The sequence below is a fragment of the Helianthus annuus genome, chromosome 8 (genome assembly GCF_002127325.2).
Source record: "Helianthus annuus cultivar XRQ/B chromosome 8, HanXRQr2.0-SUNRISE, whole genome shotgun sequence".
NCBI lineage: Eukaryota > Viridiplantae > Streptophyta > Magnoliopsida > Asterales > Asteraceae > Helianthus > Helianthus annuus.
In genome coordinates this window covers 5791558-5810620 of record NC_035440.2, presented here as the reverse complement: position 1 = coordinate 5810620, position 19063 = coordinate 5791558, and the positions used below count along the sequence as shown (strand labels likewise).

At 39.1% G+C, this 19063-nt stretch overlaps 1 long non-coding RNA gene and 9 other non-coding genes across 11 annotated transcripts; 9 read left to right on the top strand and 1 right to left on the bottom strand.

The window, feature by feature from the left end:
• Positions 1-4741: 4741 nt before the first annotated feature.
• On the top strand, positions 4742-4902 carry LOC118481504. The gene has a single exon (XR_004865713.1). It is a non-coding gene; the product is annotated as a U1 spliceosomal RNA (small nuclear RNA).
• Positions 4903-6108: 1206 nt separating this feature from the next.
• LOC118481635 lies at positions 6109-6269 on the top strand. The gene has a single exon (XR_004865843.1). It is a non-coding gene; the product is annotated as a U1 spliceosomal RNA (small nuclear RNA).
• A 1920-nt stretch (positions 6270-8189) lies between these two features.
• On the top strand, positions 8190-8350 carry LOC118481393. The gene has a single exon (XR_004865600.1). It is a non-coding gene; the product is annotated as a U1 spliceosomal RNA (small nuclear RNA).
• A 1010-nt stretch (positions 8351-9360) lies between these two features.
• Positions 9361-9521, top strand: LOC118481616. Its single transcript, XR_004865825.1, has one exon. It is a non-coding gene; the product is annotated as a U1 spliceosomal RNA (small nuclear RNA).
• Positions 9522-12450: 2929 nt separating this feature from the next.
• Positions 12451-17175, bottom strand: LOC110871879. Of its 2 annotated transcripts, none has more exons than XR_002553986.2 (3): positions 14488-17175; positions 14126-14274; positions 12451-12851 (listed from the first exon to the last, which is right to left on the bottom strand). It is a non-coding gene; the product is annotated as an uncharacterized LOC110871879 (long non-coding RNA). The 2 variants fall into 2 exon arrangements; XR_004864598.1 differs by lacking the exon at positions 12451-12851 and adding an exon at positions 13200-13910.
• On the top strand, positions 13420-13491 carry TRNAD-GUC. The gene has a single exon. It is a non-coding gene; the product is annotated as a tRNA-Asp (tRNA).
• On the top strand, positions 14118-14278 carry LOC118481572. The gene has a single exon (XR_004865782.1). It is a non-coding gene; the product is annotated as a U1 spliceosomal RNA (small nuclear RNA).
• On the top strand, positions 15467-15627 carry LOC118481631. Its single transcript, XR_004865839.1, has one exon. It is a non-coding gene; the product is annotated as a U1 spliceosomal RNA (small nuclear RNA).
• TRNAD-GUC lies at positions 16393-16464 on the top strand. The gene has a single exon. It is a non-coding gene; the product is annotated as a tRNA-Asp (tRNA).
• LOC118481633 lies at positions 16897-17057 on the top strand. Its single transcript, XR_004865841.1, has one exon. It is a non-coding gene; the product is annotated as a U1 spliceosomal RNA (small nuclear RNA).
• Positions 17176-19063: the final 1888 nt, after the last annotated feature.

Genomic DNA, 19063 nt, shown 5'->3' with positions numbered 1-19063 from the left:
GGCATTGCATCATAATTGTGTCTCACTGGTGGTGGACATTTTTTGTAACCTATGCATGTGACATCCCGTTTCTCTTTCTGAACGTCAATGATGTGATCCAATACATAGCTAGAGCTCAAATAACTGTCTAGCTTAAGTTGGATCGCCTCACTTTCGGTTTTCACACAAGCCATCTCTTTTTGCATAATCTCAAGGCGAGAGATATACAAATTAATGTCCATTTGTTTTCTGGAAACCATTTTAGTTAGCTCGGTTTTATCTTTCTTTAACTTTTCAATTACCGATTTAAACTCCTTTTCATGGTTTTCATAAAACATATTGGCTTCAGTGCATTTTGAAAGATCCACGGTCAACTTTTGATTGTGGATGAATGTCACATCATACTTCTCTTGCAAAGCCTCATGTTTGCTTTGCAATTCACACCACTTGGCATTCAAAGAAACATGTTTGTCTTGCAAGTCAAACAAACTAGCTTGTAATGCATCATGTTTGCCTTGCAACTCAGACATGTTTGCCTCTAAATCAGCACATTTAACATGCAAACTATCACAATTATCACAATTAATAGCAGTGGGTTCATCGACACATACCTGACTTGATGAACTGTCGACATTAGCCATAAAGGCTGAATGGAGAGAAGACGAAGAATAAGCAGCTTGATCCACCAAGATAGATCTTCTTTGAGTTCCTGCTGCAGCTTCCTCCAAAAGCTCATCAATATCTGCATCGACTGACGCAGTTGATGTCTCACCCACATGATCATCGCCTGAACTTGAGGATTCTTCATCTGAACTCCTGCTATATCCCGAAGAGTCTTCATCCTCAGAAGATTCACCACCATTGGCGGAAGATTCTCCACCACTGGTGTGAACTAAATCCTTAACCACTTCAGCAAAACATGCTGTTCCATCTGGAGCATCACCACTCAACTGGATTGACCAGTCACAACCTTCATCCACTTGAACCACAAGTGCCCGGTTGGCATTTGATGTTCCAGCTTGGCTCTGGTTGTTGACAGGTATTAATGTACGCTCATTGTTCCTGTTCTGGTTATGCTGGTTGCCTTGGTTTCTGAAGGGATTCTGGTTCCCATGCTGTGCTGGCTTTGTACATTCCCTTTTAAAGTGACCCCGTTCACCACAGTTGAAGCACTTTACTGCCTGTTTATCGAACCCATACTTGGTGTCTTTCTTGCTTTCCAAGCTGGTTCTGCCAATACTTTCCATGAAATCCTTTGCCCTTCTTACAGCACTAGCAAAGGCCCACTTGATATCCATCAAGTCCATCTCTTCCTTGTCAATCTGCCGATAGTCTTCTTGTGTCAGATTGATGTTGCCAATCTGACCTTCCACTAACCCACAGTACGCGCTCACTAAAGTGTTAAGCAGCTCCATGTGTTCCCTTGCTACTTCTACACTGACCTTAGAGAAGCTTGAAGTGTCGAGCTGTACTATATTTGGTTTTGATTGCTGACCAGCAGATGATGTCCCTCCATAACATGCTTGTTGTGGAGCAGGAGGAGGTGGTTGTAGTGGATTTCCATACATGTCTGTGGTGGGAGCCGGCTTAACAGGAACTTATACTGGATTGCCATACATATCCGTGCTTGTGACAAACGCCGTTTGAAGTGGAGCATGTGGACGGGTTCTTGCAGACGAAGAACTGGAAGTTCCATAATACATCTCTGGATTTTGTGGCACTGGAACTCTTTTTGCCTTTAAGGTTTCCTCCTGATCCTTGTTTTCTAAAAGCTGCACGAAGTCGTTGATGTTTGTAGTTCTCAAAACTTCGTTGTACTTCAAGATTTCCAAGAAACTATTCCATTGGGGAGGCAATGCATCAGCAAACTTCTTCACCACCTCTGCTGTAGTTGTCGCTACTCCAAAATTGTTCAACTCTGTAAGCAAGTGATAAAACCGGCTTGTCATGTCTCCCAAAGACTCCTTATCCATGCACGTGAAACCGTCAAATTCTTTCTTGAGAAGATCATGAGGCAATTGGCGTGTTGCTTCATTCCCTACTCCTCTGGTTTTCAACCCGTCCCACAACTTCTTCGTTGTCTTGAAACTGACAAACTGGTGGTAGATATCTTTGCTTAACGCCTGAGTGAGAATGGCGTATGCTTTCTTTTCCAGATCATACGTTTTCTTTTGATCTTCAGGAAGATCGGCAAACGTGCCGACAGATGAAGCGACAACCTCTCTTGTTTGATCGAAATCTGTGGTGAAACGCAACCACAATTCTGTGTTTTGCCCTAGCACGTAAGTGTAGAACCTATCAGCCATCCCGGATATTCATTTAAGTGCATCAGCTTTGGAGGTCGATTCAAACTTCCGGTTTCGCTTTCGCTCAATAAGATACTTTGAATGCTCGGAGTTTGATTTGATACTAATGCCCATTGACCTATCGATATGGCATTTGCTTGCGAAGATGTCGACACCGGAGATTCGGCCCATGAAGGAGATAGACTTGTATTTGTGTACTTTCCACTATCTGGAGCCGGTGTACCCCACCATGAGGGAGTTGAACCTGTACTTGTGTATTTTCCACTATCTGGAGCCGGAGTTCCCCACCAACTTGGGTTCATGATTGATAAGAAGAATGAGTTCTATGTTAATATTTCGAACGATAACAACCAGCCGAAGGATCCCTGATCGAAAGACCTGAAAAACACAAACTTGTCAAATCTAAACAGACTATGATCGAAGGATCAATACTTGTTCGAAGGATCAACAGTGTTCGAAAGATCACTGTTGAATTTCGAACAATGATTTCTAAAGATTCACAATTGAAAGATCGTTATCTTTCGAATATATATCCTTCGAAAAGATTCCCTGGATCGAAGGATAAGTCTCAGACTTCGAAGGATGTTCGAAGGATGATTATCTATCGAAACTTCCTTTGATCGAAAGATGATCTTTCGACTTTGAAGGATATCCTTCGATCTCTACTGACACAGTTGACAAAAAGGTGACAGGTTGGTGAAAAGGTGATGGGTTGGTAGAAAGCTTTCGGCAGAAAGGTATGTTCAGACCATACCTTTTCACCAAAACCAATTTAACCAATAAAATATACTAAAAATGGAAGGATCTTATCCAGAAACCGGTCACCGGAGTAAGCCGGAATTTGGCCGGAAATCACCAAGTTTCTTAAAAACAAGTTTTTAAGTTACCCAACCCGTCCTTTAACATACCCGGTTAGTTTAGAACACGTTTTTACGTCAAGAAAAGCGAGAAAAACACTAAAAACGGGTGCTAAACCATGTGAGTTTTGTCCAAACACACCAAAGTCTTGTATAAACTCAGTTTTAACAAGGAAAAGAGCCACGGCTCTGATACCACTTGTAGGTCCCTTGGAGGATGAGGTTAAACCTTATCCTTTTTATGTCTAACACACTAGCAAGTGCGGAATCCAAGCTAGAGTGCAAACCGAGATGAAACAAGCACAAACACGACACACTATCTTCACCGATTAACACCACTTGTATTAATACGTATGAAAGGTTCGGTTACAAGCTCAATGTTTACAAATCTATTTTGCAAACTCTCTCTAAGTGTGTGTGTGTTCTCTTTCTGTCTGTGTGTCTCTCCTTCTGTCTATCTATTTCTTCCTCAGAATGAAGTGAACACATTACACGGGTACCCAACACAGATCATCTGGCCGAAGGATCAGATAGACTGATCGAAGGATCATCTATCGATCTGAAACCTGTCGAAGGATCCACATATACCTCGAAGGATGATCTATCGAGGTCCATCAACATCCATCGAAGGTTTATCTTTCGAGCTCATCGAAGGATCTAAACTATCCTTCGATGACTCATCCTTCGACACAAACATGTGACAATCAGGTTCTAACTGTTTGGCCAAGTCAAACCAGGAGGATGGTTGACTTGGTCAAACTTACAAGACTAACAAAAGACATCGTCTTATATCATGACAAAATACAGACAAAGTACAGACACAAGTGCACCAACAGTTATCGGTTATGGTGGTTAATTTGCTCACCCCTATACTTAAGGATGCATGTGAACATTGTAAGTAATATTCAGCATTTAATTGGAGCTTGTACTTACAGTTTGAGACTTGGGTACTTATTCCCTGGCACTGGCGAGTAAAACAACAAGTATAGTGGACAACCGATTATTACAGTGCATACTAAGAAGTGCATGGAAACGATTCGCCATCAGATCGTTCTAATAATCACATAAAACCTTGAAGAATTTAATGTTTTTTTGTGTGTAATTACAATCACCAGTGTAAACAACAGCTGCCTTTGATACCAACATCAATGTGATGTACATAAGGAAACACATTGTGGTTGAAATGGCTGTTTCTGAGAATTTTCAGCACAAATGTTCGACATAAGTTCTTTAAAGGAAGACCAGAAGACTTTGCAACTAATAAAAACCTAATAGCAAGTCATTTGACAATGGATTCATCAACTAAAACATTTGATAATAAAAGAGCTGAAACCGGAAAGATTAACAGCGCCCCAATTGCCATAAACCTACTAAGATTACACCTTAAATTCCTCACTGTTTCTCTCAAGATTTCTAAAGCATTGGTTGATTGGAATATCAAATATGTTTGAGAAAGATTAGATGCCCCAATTTCCATGAATTCGCATAAGATGGAAACAATAATGTACTGTTTCATTAGTCCATTGTCCCACATCGGCTTGAAGAGAAAGAGTAGGTGAGGAGGCGTGTATTAAGTAGGGACAGAAGATACAGGATTACTCACTTACCTGGACGGGGTCAATGGGCGATCAAGAAGGTCCATGGCCTAGGTTGGTGACCTCCATTGCACTCAGGAGGGGTGCCCGCCTAAGGTCGGCCCAAGTGGTCGAGCCTACGTCATAATTTGTGGCAGTGGAGGCCTGCGTTCGCGCAGCCTCTGCACAATTTTTAAGTTTAAATTGTTTATTTTAAATCCAAATATTTTATAATTAATATTAGAAAAAACATATCTAAATAATAATAATTTCAAGTAGAGAAAAGTTAGCCATGGGTAGTATTTTAAGTGTATGCAACAATCCTCTGAAACATGTTATATATTGTGAATGCCCACACCCTATTATTCATACCATGAGCATATAACCTAGCTACCAATGCGTTACATACGTAAATACTCGAAATCTAAGGGCTTTGGGTACATCCTGCATTACATGCGTGTATATAAGAAATCTAATGGCTTTGGTTACATCCTTTGTATTATTTTATTAAATCCAAATCTGCAATAAAAGTATAATTTCATATCATTTTTCATACAATTGTGAGTATAGTTTTATATCATTTTTCAGACCACAACAATCATTAAACAACATATCTATCTCTATTTCCAAACAAAAAATACCCCAAAATGAAAAGTTTTTCATCAAAGATATAGAGAAGTTACAAGCTTTTGAATGCTGCACATCTTCATCCACCTCCAATAACGAGTAACACAAGCTGCAGACAACCGAGAATCAATCAAAAAATAAATTGTGGTCAAAATGGTTGTTTATGATCATTTTTGGCAAGAAGGTTCCAGAAAAGGTCTTAAAGGAAGACCAGAAGATTTCGCAACTAATAACCGCCTAATACCAAGTCGTTGACAAGGATTAATCAACTAAAACATTCAGAGATTTAACAGCTGAAACGTGACAGATTAAGTGATTAACGGTGTCCTAATTGCCATGAATCCACAAATACAATACCTTAAATCCTCACGGTTTCTCTCTAGATTTCCAAAGCACGGGTTGATTGAAATACGTGATCGATCTGATCGAGTAATGAATACTTGATGTGTAACTAAGTCAAAGAAATGAGAATCTCCAATGCTCTCTAGAATGTCCAAGGGTTAATGGTTTGTGATTGCAAACTAAGTCACTTTATCTTGAAAGTTATGAATAATAATAATAATAATAATAATAATAATAATAATAATAATAATAATAATAATAATAACAATAATAGTAATAGTAACTACTTTATTTATGTTCTGTTTAATTGTTTAAAAAGAAAAGGAGTTTGTTTTATTAATTAGCCATTGTCCCACATCGGCTTGGAGAGAAAGAGAAGGTGAGGAGGCGTGTCTTAAATAAGGACAGAAAATAACTTATTACTCACTTACCTGGACGGAGTCAATGGCTGGTCAAAAAGGTCCATGGCCTAGGTTGGTGACCTCCATTGCACTTTGGAGGGGTGCCCGCCTAAGGTCGGCCCAAGTGGTTGAGCCTACGTCATAATTTGTGGCAGCTGGGGCCTGCGTTCGCGCGGCCTCTGCACAATTCTTTAGTCAAAGTTTTTTGAGCGCAACCAAGGTGTAAACTCCTATTTCTTTGTTTTAGCTTCTCACTTAGTTGCAATTTGAATGTTCTGTGTTCGTGTTACCCATCAATATTGGGCAAATTTGATGCCTCTGAGGAGGCTGCTAGAGCTTATGTTGAATGTTTGTCCAGACGGTTTCTTCTTGGGGTTGTAAGGAAATGAATGTTATCTTTAGAGTTCTATGGATCTTGCTACTTAAGATATGTTCTATAGCGGGTGAAGTAAGACTTTTTTATATATATTTTGTTTACTGAAAAGATATATGTTAAACTCAGATTATAATGTTAACTGGAGGAACAAACAACTCATTGTAATATAGTGGTAAGTATTCTCGCCTGTCTCGCGGGTGACCCGGGTTCGATCCCCGGCAACGGCGTCCAGTATTTTTTTAATTGATAATCCAAACAAAACTAAAAAGCATGTCGTTGTAGTATAGTGGTAAGTATTCCCGCCTGTCACGCGGGTGACCCGGGTTCGATCCCCGGCCAGGGGCGGACCTAGTGTACTCGGAGGCGTAGCCCGGGCTACGGCTCAACTTCTAACCGGTAGTGTAAAAAAAAATTTTTTTTCCGATTTTTATACTAAGGATACCCCTCAACAACTACTAGGACACCCCTCAAAAAAAAATTTAGAAACTGATATTAAGCCCAAATAATTCTGAATATATTGGCCCAAATAACCAAATGATAGCCCAATATTAGTTAGCACAAATAACCAAAAAAATAACCCAACAGCGTATTGGGAATTTGGGCGGCAGATTGAATTATGCAGGGATATCAAACGTCGATCACTATTGTCGACAATTGCTGTCGAAGTCGAACACAGGGATATCATATCAGTATCACCACGAAGACACGAACAGTCGAAGTCTCGAACAGAATCACATATTGTCATCGGCTCATCATCGCGGAATTACTGTCGAACTTGAACACACGATTACCGAAACAAAAGCAAGAGAAAATTATACCGAAACAGTGGGGACGACTCGAGACGTTCCGACGAACTCGGTTGCTCCGGTGTAACTCCGGTGACAATTGGTTCCTCCGACTTGTTTCCGACGATGTGCTCGGTGAACGGAACGAAAGAAAGAACTAGTTGGGTTCCTTCGTAAACTCCGGTTGTCTTCGACGAGTGTGCGACTTATTTGAAAAGGATGCGTTTGGTGGTGAGGGTGAGAGGTTCGGTTTTATAATGTTCGGAAGTCTCGTGAATTAAGCAAATGATTTGCAATTGATTGTATGAGATGATGAAATGGGTCTAGGTGCTTAGGATGTATAATAAGGAAGGAAATCAATTACAAGAAATCAGGAAGAAAAGAAAGAAGGCAAGTTTGGAGCTGTTACGCGTTTACGTGTTTGGCGGCAATTTGGAAGGAATCAAACAACGGCTTTTTCGGCTTAAGTGATTTTCACTCGGGTTGTGATCACCAAACAAGCAACTGGTAGAGTGGTTAATGGTGTTCAGTTCCTACAGTTAGACCCGGGTTCGAATCCCGCCGTCTACTATTTATTTTTACTTTCCAATTCTTTTGTTAGAGAAACTATTGCCTAGATTATATGTAACATGAGAGCTAGCATTGGCGTCCCGTTTGATCTTGTATTTAATCAAATATTTTGTGATTTACCACTCAAATTCATCTTTCAGGATAATAAGATAAACTTGAAGCGTTTCTCTACAAATAAAGTCTCTTAGTTCTCAAAAGATATGAACAAGAAAAAACTCTATTTAAATAAGATGGAAGTAACAATGTTCTGTTTAGATGTTTAAAAAGGAAAGGGGTGTGTTTCATTAATTAGTCCAGAGTCCCACATCGGCTTGGAGAGAAAGAGAAGGTGAGGAGACGTGTATTAAATAGGCACAGAAGGTAACGGAATACTTACTTACCTGGACGGGGTCAATGGGCGATCAAGAAGGTCCATGGCCTAGGTTGGTGACCTCCATTGCACTCAGGAGGGGTGCCCGCCTAAGGTCGGCCCAAGTGGTCGAGCCTACGTCATAATTTGTGGCAGTGGGGGCTTGCGTTCGCGCAGCCCCTGCACAATTTTTCAGTTTAATATTCTTTGTTTTAAATCAAGTAAAACTGTGAATAAATTTTACGTTTCAATCTGTAGTTATTGAATCAAGTAAAACTGTGAATAAATAGTTATTAAATGTGCTTTGTAGCTAAACAAACATAGCACGTGGGTCAGGTTTTATTAAATGTCAGTTTCAAGTCGAACAGACAAACACTTTTAGCGAAATAGTTCGTGTCATGTCAACAGGTTCGTGTTTTTATTTTTTTATGAACTCAAATCTGCAATAACTATAACTTCATATCATTATTCATAAACAATCTCTAACTCTATTTCCAAACAACAAAAAAATCCCAAAATAAAAACTCTCATCAAAGATTGAATTTACTAAGTTATGAGTGCTGACAACAGGGAGTAAAGCATAAAAATGAAGTGAGGCAGCTGATTATTACAATGCATGCTAACACGTATGTGGAAACAATTCACCTCTAGATCGTACGAATAATCACGTAAAACTTTGTGGAATCAAAATATTTAACGTGAATAAGTAAACTCTGCGGTGTAAACAACAACTACTTTTTATATCAACATTTTACGTGAATAAGTAGACTCTGCGGTGTAAACAACAACTGCTTTTTATATCAACATCAATGTGATGTACTTAGGGAAATACATTGTTGTTGAAATGGCTGTTTCTAAGAACTTTCGGCATGAATGTTCGACAAAAGGTCCTAAAGCAAGTCATTTGACAATGTAGATTCATCAACTAAAAGAGGACAAATCAGCAGTGCCATAATTGCCATAAATCAACTAAGCCTATACCTTAGAATCCTCACTGTTTCTCTCAAATATGTGAGAGAAAGATTAGATGCCCCAATTTCCATGAATCCGCTACATTTATACCTTAATAAGTTTCTTCAAATAAGATGGAAACAATAATGTTCTGTTATATCAGTCTGTTGTCCCACATGGGTTTGAAGAAAGATAAGGTGACCAGGGGTCTAATATAAATTGGGGCAGAATATAACGGATTACTCACTTACCTGGACGGGGTCAATGGGCGATCAAGAAGGTCAATGGCCTAGGTTGGTGACCTCCATTGCCCTTCGGAGGGGTGTTCGCCTAAGGTCGGCCCAAGTGGTCGAGCCTACGTCATAATTTGTGGCAGTGGGGGCTTGCGTTCGCGCAGCCCCTACAATTTCAAGTTCAATTTTTTAATAACAATTAATTTGGGCTTAATAGTTATTAAGAAAATTTGTAAATAAGAATTTTGGATAAGAGATTAAGTTGTTTGTTTTGTTTTTTAATGGACTCTTAATGGTTCAAAGTGTTTACTGCTGTTTATTTTTTTAGCAGATGTCTGAATGGTTAAGACCTTTACCCCTGAATGGTTAATCATTATACTGAGTCTGAATGGTTAAGACTTTTTATCTGAATTGTTCAGACATTTACCTCTAAATGGTTAGGCAGTATACAAGCTTTTAATGGTTCAGATCTCTTATTGGATCAACACTTAATGATTTATACCCTTTTACTAGTTCAACACTTACCCATTCAGAAGTTGCCAAATAGCCCTAAGAGTAAAATCAATCATAGGTAGAATATGAAGTGTACGCAATTATGCATCTATCCTATGAAAAACTAAAATGAAGCATGAACTACGAATGGTTAGTGACAATGAATGCCCACATCCTATTCATACCATGGGCATATAAGCTAGCTACCAATGTGTTACATATGTAATTATTTGAAATGTAAGGCTTTGGGTATATCCTTATGGAATGATATAATAGGTGTGACGCGGTAAGTTACTAAGGCTATATCTGGGACAGTGAAAAATGTTAAAAGAGTTTGATTAGACTTGCATTTGTTACCAAGACACTAAAAAGCATCAATGGATGTATGTAATAGAATAGATATATGTATTTTGAGATAGATGTATTTTAGAGATAAAATATTGTATTCATGTTAGAGATATATCTTCCTAAAACTATGGAGAGGATTTGTATTATATATATGGTTTCAATGTAAATGAGAAGGCAACGATTATTGTTCCTATCATGGTATCAAGAGCTGTTACGATCCTCCTGGTCTAAACCCTACCTCCGGTTCTTTTTTTCCCCTCTGTGCGTTCTGTTTTTTTTCCTGACCTTCCTTCCCCTCCCTATGCTCTTCGATAACACCAATGGCCTCTCTCCACCCCGCTGTCACCGTTAACAACATCCGCAACCTCATCTCTATCACCTTAGACATTGAATCCGGCCATTATACCTCCTGGTCGGAACTCTTTAAAATTCAGTGTACAGCTTTTCAAGTTTCTGACCATCTTAAGCCTTGTATTACAGCAGCTTCTTCATTTGAAAAAGACAAGGAAAAGCCCTCATACGGTGAATCATGGGAACGCCTTGATGCTATCGTGCTACAGTGGATATATGCCACAATCTCAACTGACCTCCTCCACGCCATATTAAAACCAAACACTACATCATATGATGCTTGGACGGCTCTGTCAAATCTGTTTCAAGATAACAAGGCCACTCGTACGATTGATCTTAACAATCGTTTTGCAACAACACGTCTAGATCAATTCACATCTATGTCCTCCTACTGTCAATCCATGAAGGAAATTTTTGACTCTTGCTTTATCTTAGTCCTGGTCGATTCACCAGTTGGACGTCACCAATGCATTCTTACATGGCCATTTGAGCGAAACCGTATACATGTACCAACCAATGGGATTTAGACATCGTCACTATCTAGATCATGTGTGTCGTCTAAAGAAATCTTTATATGGACTAAAACAGGCACCTCGGGCTTGGTATCAACGGCTTACTGATTTTGTGGTTACCATTGGTTTTCAACAAAGTAAGTGTGACAACTCCCTATTTATTTATCATCATGTGCAGGATGTCGGTTACTTACTAATCTACGTGGATGACATTATTCTCACCACCTCGAGTGAAAAGTTGCGGGTTGACATCATGGCATAGTTAGCATCTGAGTTTGATATGAAAGATCTCGGCCCGTTAAGTCATTTTTTGGGAATAAATGTTTCTCGACATAAGAACCGTATGTTTTTATCTCAGCAATCCTATGCGACAGATATCATCAAACGAGCAGGGATGCATTCCTGCAAACCTGTCGCCACTCCAGTCGATACTAAGTCCAAGCTGAGTGCCACCTCCAGCCCCCTTTTTGATGACCCTACTCTATACCGTAGCCTGGCTGGTGCTTTACAGTACCTTACGTTTACTAGACCCGATATCAGCTATGTTTTCCAGCAGATCTGCATGCATATGCACGCTCCCCGAATGGATCATTGGAATGCTTTGAAACGCGTTATACGATACATTCAAGGTACAGTATCACTTGGATTAACTCTTGGGCCTTTCACGAATTTATCATTATGGGCTTACACTGATGCTGACTGGGCTGAGTGTCCAAACACTAGACGATCCACTTCGGGTTATTGTGTATATTTGGGCTCAAATTTGTTATCTTGGTTATCCAAACTCAAGCCGTTGTCTCTCGGTCAGTGCCGAGGCCGAGTACAGAGGGGTCGCAAACGTGGTTGCTGAATTGTGTTGGCTTCGTAACCTTTTACTTGAACTACACCGTCCATTACAGAAAGCCAACTTAGTTTATTGTGATAACATAAGTGCAATCTATCTTTCTGGTAATCCGGTGCAGCACCAACGAACTAAACACATTGAGCTCGACATTCATTTAGTTCGTGTGACCTGGTGCAACGTGGTACTATTGGTGTCCTTCATGTTCCCTCACGCTATCAAATTGCGGACATCTTCACCAAAGGACTTCCGCGAGTTTTGTTTGATGATTTCAGAACCAGTCTCAGCATTCGGCCTCCTCTCGCTTCGACTGTGGGGGTGTAATAGAATCGATATATGTATTTTGAGATAGATGTATTTTTAGAGATAAAATATTGTATTCATGTTAGAGATATCTCTTCCTAAAACTATGGAGAGGATTTGTATTATATATATTGTTTCAATGTAAATGAGAAGGCAACGATTATTATTCCTATCAGTATGTATGGTATCTGATTTCTGAAATAGTGACACGAAATGTTACCAAATTACACAAAAAACAAATAGTATGTTTTCACAGAAATCCATCAATTCCCAATCCAGCTACAACCAAGCAATATAACAAACAATACAAAACCCAAACCACTCAATTCATGAAGACCGTCCGATACCACCCATACCAAAATCCCTACAAAACATCCAAAATACAAAATAAGTAACAAAGAAACCAATCTCATCCCCTTCACTAGATCCGTGCTCCTCATCAAAGCCGCAATCCCCCATTTTGATTTGAAAACAACGACCATAAAAGCGAGCGACCAATTCAGGTGAAAATATGTTACAATCACGATGAAAATCGCATATATAACAAAAATCCCAAAATGAAGATTTTTCATCAAATGAGATTGAAGTTAACAAGCTTTTAAATGCTGCACATCTTCCTTCATCGTTCATCCACTTCCAAAAGCGACTATAATGCTGACACCGCCAAGTAAATCAAGAAATGAAATGCGTCAGCTGATTATTACTAACAAGTATATATGTGGAAACGATTTGCTTCCGGATCTTTCTAATAATCACATAAATTCTGAGGAGTCATTAAGTACGATTCGCTTCTGGACCATTCTTATAATCACATTGATTGGTTTAGTATGCGTATGGCGGCGGTGATCTCTCATTATAACTGTTTCAACGTGACATGTGAAACCCTTGTCACCAAAATCTAGCAAATGTCAATACTAGTTTATGCCATGTACGTGATTGTATATGCGATATAAATCGATCCAAATTACATACAATTTCATGTCATGCTATAACAAATGTAAATACCCAAGTAAGCTATATAACAAGGAATAAGTTTTCATAGAAATCTTGATCATCATCAAGCTTCACATTACACAAACACAAGTACAAAACCCTAGAAACAAATATAACCTCCATTGAAACCAAACCAGATGCAAACCTTGATCATTCAAGCTTCAACAACCCATCAATTGCCACTTCACGTTTAAAATTAATTGGTAATCTAAACAAAAATAACAAAGAAGTCGTTGTAGTATAGTGGTAAGTATTCCCGCCTGTCACGCGGGTGACCCGGGTTCGATCCCCGGCAACGGCGTTTATTAGTTTTTTAATACTGAAACCACATTTCATCAGCTCAAAGTTTTCAATAAATCTGTAATATCTATGATCATAACTTCATATTATTATTTATACAGCTATGAGTATAGTATATTATCATTTTTCATACCACAACAATCATCAAAGAGCATGTCTAACTCATTTTTCATACAAAAAAACATCCCAAAATAAGAACTTTTTCATCAAAGAAATGAAGTATGCAGAAACAATTCACCTCCAGAGTGTTTGAATAATAACGTAAAACTTTGTGGAAACAAAATATTTTACGGGAATAAGTAGCGGTGTAAACAAGAGCTGCTTTTGAAATCGACAGCGATGTGATGTACATAGGGATACACATTGTTGTTGAAATGGCTGTGTCTAAGAACTTTCGGCACAAATGTTCTACAGAAGTTCCTAAAGGAAGACCAGAAGATTTTGTATATAATAAAAGCATTATTGCAAGTCATTTGACAACGGATTCATCAACTAAAACATTTGATGATAGAACAGCTGAAACAAGAATAATGTTCTGTTTCATTAGTCCATTGTCCCACATCGGCTTGAAGAGAAAGAGAAGGTGAAGAGGCGTGTATTAAATAGGGAGAGAAGGTAACGGATTACTCACTTACCTGGACGGGGTCAATGGGTGATCAAGAAGGTCCATGGCCTAGGTTGGTGACCTCTATTGCACTTCGGAGGGGTGCCCGCCTAAGGTCGGCCCAAGTGGTCGAGCCTACGTCATAATTTGTGGCAGTGGGGGTTTGCGTTCGCGCAGCCCCTGCACAATTTAAGTACAAAGTTTCTTTTTTAACTCCAATTAATTGATAATTAAAAAACATTTGTTAGTAATAATTTCAATTAGAGAAAAATTAGTTAGAGTATACATTTATCATATGAAAAATAAGTCACAATTTGTGGCAGTGGGGGCTTGTGAATGTCCACACGCTATTTTTACCATTGGCGTATAGCTAGCTATCAGTATGTTACATACCTTCACTAGATCCGAGCTCCTCCTCAAAGTCGCAATCCTCTATATTGATTCGACAACAATGACCATAAAATCCAGCGACCAGTTCAGGTGAAAATATGTTACAATCATGATGAAAATCGCATATATAACTCGTCTTTTTTGTATTATTTTATTAACTCCAAATCTGCAATAACTATGAGTATATTTTTATATCACAACAATCATGAAACAACATATCTATCTCTGTTTCCAAATAATATACCTTAAATCCTCACTGTTTCTCTCTAGATTCCCAATGCACGGGTTGATTGAAATACGTGATCTGATGTAGTAAAAAAAACTTTGTGTGTAACTAAGTTAAAGAAATGAGAATCTCCGATGTTCGCTAGAATAATGTCCAAGGTTAATGGTTTGTGATTATGTCATCCAAATTCATATTTCACTTCAGAGATAAGAAGCTGCTTTTGTGCCTTACTGCCTGTGCTTAAACATTTGACTGCAAATTAAGTCACTTGATCTTGAAAAATATGAAAGATAATAACAATAATAAAAAAAATCTATTTAAGTAAGATGGAAGCAATCCCCCACCCTAACTCAGTTGGTCAGTTATTGGGCTGGTGTTCTCTTTGTAGACGCCGGTTCGACTCCCGGCGGTAGCAAAAGGTGCGGGACGTCCCAATGATGGATCGTTTAGGCAACACGCTTTTACCCAGTTGTTACCCCAGCGAGGTTCTCTCGTGAGGGCAGTATGGTTTCCGGGCGAAGGACAGTTTGTGCGGCCGCCGGGGCCCGATAGAACCTCGTGTCCGTAGGCGGGGCTGACGGGGGATTGTCTTTGACAAGAACCCGGTGACCACTAGGTCCTGTACATAGAAAGTCACCCTTCAAAAATAAAAGTAAGATGGAAGTAATTTAATTAGTCCAGAGTCCCACATCGGCTTGAACAAAGATAAGGTGACCAGGAGTGTAATATAAAAATGGAGAGAAGGTAATGGATTACTCACTTACCTGGACAGGGTCAATGGACGATCAAGAAGGTCTATGGCCTAGGTTGGTGACCTCCATTGCACTCAGGAGGGGTGCCCGCCTAAGGTCGGCCCAAGTGGTCGAGCCTACGTCATAATTTGTGGCAGTGGAGGCCTGCGTTCGCGCGGCCTCTGCACAATTTTTAAGTTTAAGCTGTTTTGTAGTTGTCTGTGTAACTGTTCGTTTTCAAACTTACTGTTTTCATTGTTATTTCCCGAAACAAGAAAATGAACTTGTGTATGTTTGGCCTTATCTGATTGTCTATACTTAAGCTTCCATGTGAACAGTGTAACAATAATCTGCATTTAATTGGAGTTTGTACTTACATTTTGAGCCTCGGAAATATTTGCAGGATTTTATACGCATCAAATTGTGGAAACTAGGAATTTTACCTACTTCTTTACATTTAATAAGCCGTAATCTAGAACCAATCACTGTTAATCACATCGATAATTAAACTTTGTACAACACTACAACAAATATACAACTTGAACACATTTTTTTCTACATGTTATTGAAAAATATGAAAGTATTTGTACTCTATTTGCTTTTATAAACGTAAAGATAGTTTTATATATATAGGTGAAAATAAATACATAAGAGTATGGTTGGGCACATTTGATATCGCTGAAGAGGCTGCTAGATCTTATGAAGAAGCCGCGTGCAACAAAAAATGATGATCATCTTGAAAATGGCAACTTCATATTCTTTCCAAAATCATCAATTTCAAGAATCAACCCAAGTTCAGTCTCTAAAATCCCGGATGCTTATAATAGAGAAGATGAATCTTATCTTTGGCGTTCTATGATCATGCTTCTCTATGTATGTTTTTAGTGTACCTTTTTTATTTACATAAAACAACTATATTCAATTCATATTCTAAACGAAGCTCACAGATAAGTCGTTGTAGTATAGTGGTAAGTATTCCCGCCTGTCACGCGGGTGACCCGGGTTCGATCCCCGGCAATGGCGTTTGATTTTTTAATTCCAAGCAGCAATGCAGAGAAGGGCATAACTATACAACTTACTATTTTTTTGTGTTATTGAACATATGCAGCCGCAGGTGAAACAGATAAAGTAGTGGTGTAAACAAGAGCTGCTTTTGAATCAACAACGATGTGATATACATAGAGATACACATTGTTGTTGAAATGGCTGTGTCTAAGAACTTTCAACACAAATGTTCGACAGAAGTTCCTAAAGGAAGACCAGAAGATTTTGTAGATAATAAAAGCATAATAGCAAGTCATTTGACAATGGATTCATCAACTATAACATTTGATGATAGAACAACTGAAACAAGAATAATGTTCTGTTTCATTAGTCCATTGTCCCACATCGACTTGAAGGGAAAGAGAAGGTGAAGAGGTGTGTATTAAATAGGAAGAGAAGGTAACAGATTACTCACTTACCTGGTTGGGGTCAATGGGTGATCAAGAAGGTCCATGGCCTACGTTGGTGACCTCCATTGCACTTTGGAGGGGTGCCCGCCTAAGGTTGGCCCAAGTGGTCGAGCCTACATCATAATTTGTGGCAGTGGGGGCTTGCGTTCGCGCAGCCCCTGCACAATTTAAGTACAAACTTTGTTTTTTTAACTCCAATTAATTGATAATTAAAAAAAGAGAAAAATGCCCGGATAGTCCCTGTGGTTTCGCATTTTTTCACCTATAGTCCCCAACTTTCTAAAACTACCTGAATAGTCCCCAACTTTTCATTTTTTGTTCCCGGATAGTCCCTGGGTCTAACTTCAGTTTGTTTTCTCTGTTAAGTGGGTGTGAAATGACCAATTTACCCTTTCCTTTAAAAGGCCAAACCACAGGGACTATCCGAGCATCTTCTTCATTTTTAGAGAAAAACCCCACCACCACACTTCATCTTCAACCTCCACCCACCATCACCCTCCTCCACCGTCACCGCCAACGACCTGCCATGTTCTCATCTTTCTTCCAGTCAGATTTAACCCACCTGTTCTCCCATCCATCTGTTGAAAAATATTGAATTATATAGATAGATTAGCACAACAAAAGTTCAACTGAAACACTAAAGTTTACACATGCATTATCAAATATGAATCTGCTGATGATAGTTTTTTTACTAAATTTGACAAATGATTGTCATCGTTGACCCATATTTACCACTCTACTGAGCTGATCTATGATATAAAAACAAACAGATCTACTCACAAATAATCCTAACATGAGAACAACTAGTAACAATACCACCATTAACGATTGCAATCAACATAAATCCTTCTCACAGAGCAAAAACCAAAATATTAAGCTAAAACCTCAGTGACGTATATCAACCTACCTCATATTCTCATCCACAACTACAATTTTACGCATCGATTAACAATCTAACCTAACCGAAACAGATCCGGATCGTAGGCAAATCTGAACAACCTAACAATAACCTAACTCAGACCAGCAAACACAACTTCATCAACAACTCATCGCAACAAATCACTACCTACATTCAATCAAAGCAATCCGTAAACATCAATTAAAGAGAAATTAAGAAATGAGAGAGATTTAGGGTTTAACCTCCGTCTAAAAACAACTATTTCATAATATCAACATATCAAACTAACATCAAATCGCTTCAATTTAAAAACAATTCCAAAATCAATCCGATCTAAGTGACACATAAATCTATATCCCAAAATCTCATCGATCAACTACAATTTCAGACATCGATCAACAATCTAACCTAAACAAAACAGATCAGATCACCGTACGCAGATCGGAACAAACAAAAAGTCATCAACAACTCAATAAAGCAACAAATTATCACCTACATAACTACATTCAATAGAATCAATCTGGTTCCGTCAACCACCTCCGTCTTCAACGCCGTCAATCGCCATTAACATCATTGATCATCTTCAGCAGCTCTCCTGCTTCTCTTCGTCACAGCTGTGAAACCACATCGCCGACGCCGCCGCCGCGTGCGGCGGCTCTCTCCTTTCTCCCGATCTCACTCTCTTTGTCAATTATCCTCTAGATCAGTTGGTTGTGGTTGAAACGGTACAACAAGAAGGAGGATTTGGGGATGTTGTGGGTAACCCATCGGAGATACAGGCCGACTGGCAGCCAATCCAGTCGTCGGAGTTTGAAGAACGAGGGAGGAGAGGGTTATGAGGTAGGGTTTCTTCAAGAAAGTGCAGAGAAAGAAGTGGAAAAGGAGGTGAAGATTAGAGAGAGAGGTGAAGAAGATGAGTGGTGGGGTTTTTCTTTAAAAATGTAGAAGGTGCCCGGATAGTCCCTGTGGTTTGGCCTTTTAAGGAAAGGGTATTTTTGTCATTTCACACCCTCTTAACAACCACTTAACAGAGAAAAGTAACTGAAGTTAGACCCAGGGACTATCCGAGAACAAAAATTGAAAACTTGGGGACTATTCAAGTAGTTTTAGAAAGTTGGGGACTATAGGTGAAAAAATGCGAAACCACAGGGACTATCCGGGCATTTTTCTCTTAAAAAAATATTTGTATATAATAATTTCAATTAGAGAAAGATTTAGTTAAAGTATGCATTTATCCTACAAAAAATCAGTCACAAATTGTGGCAGTGGG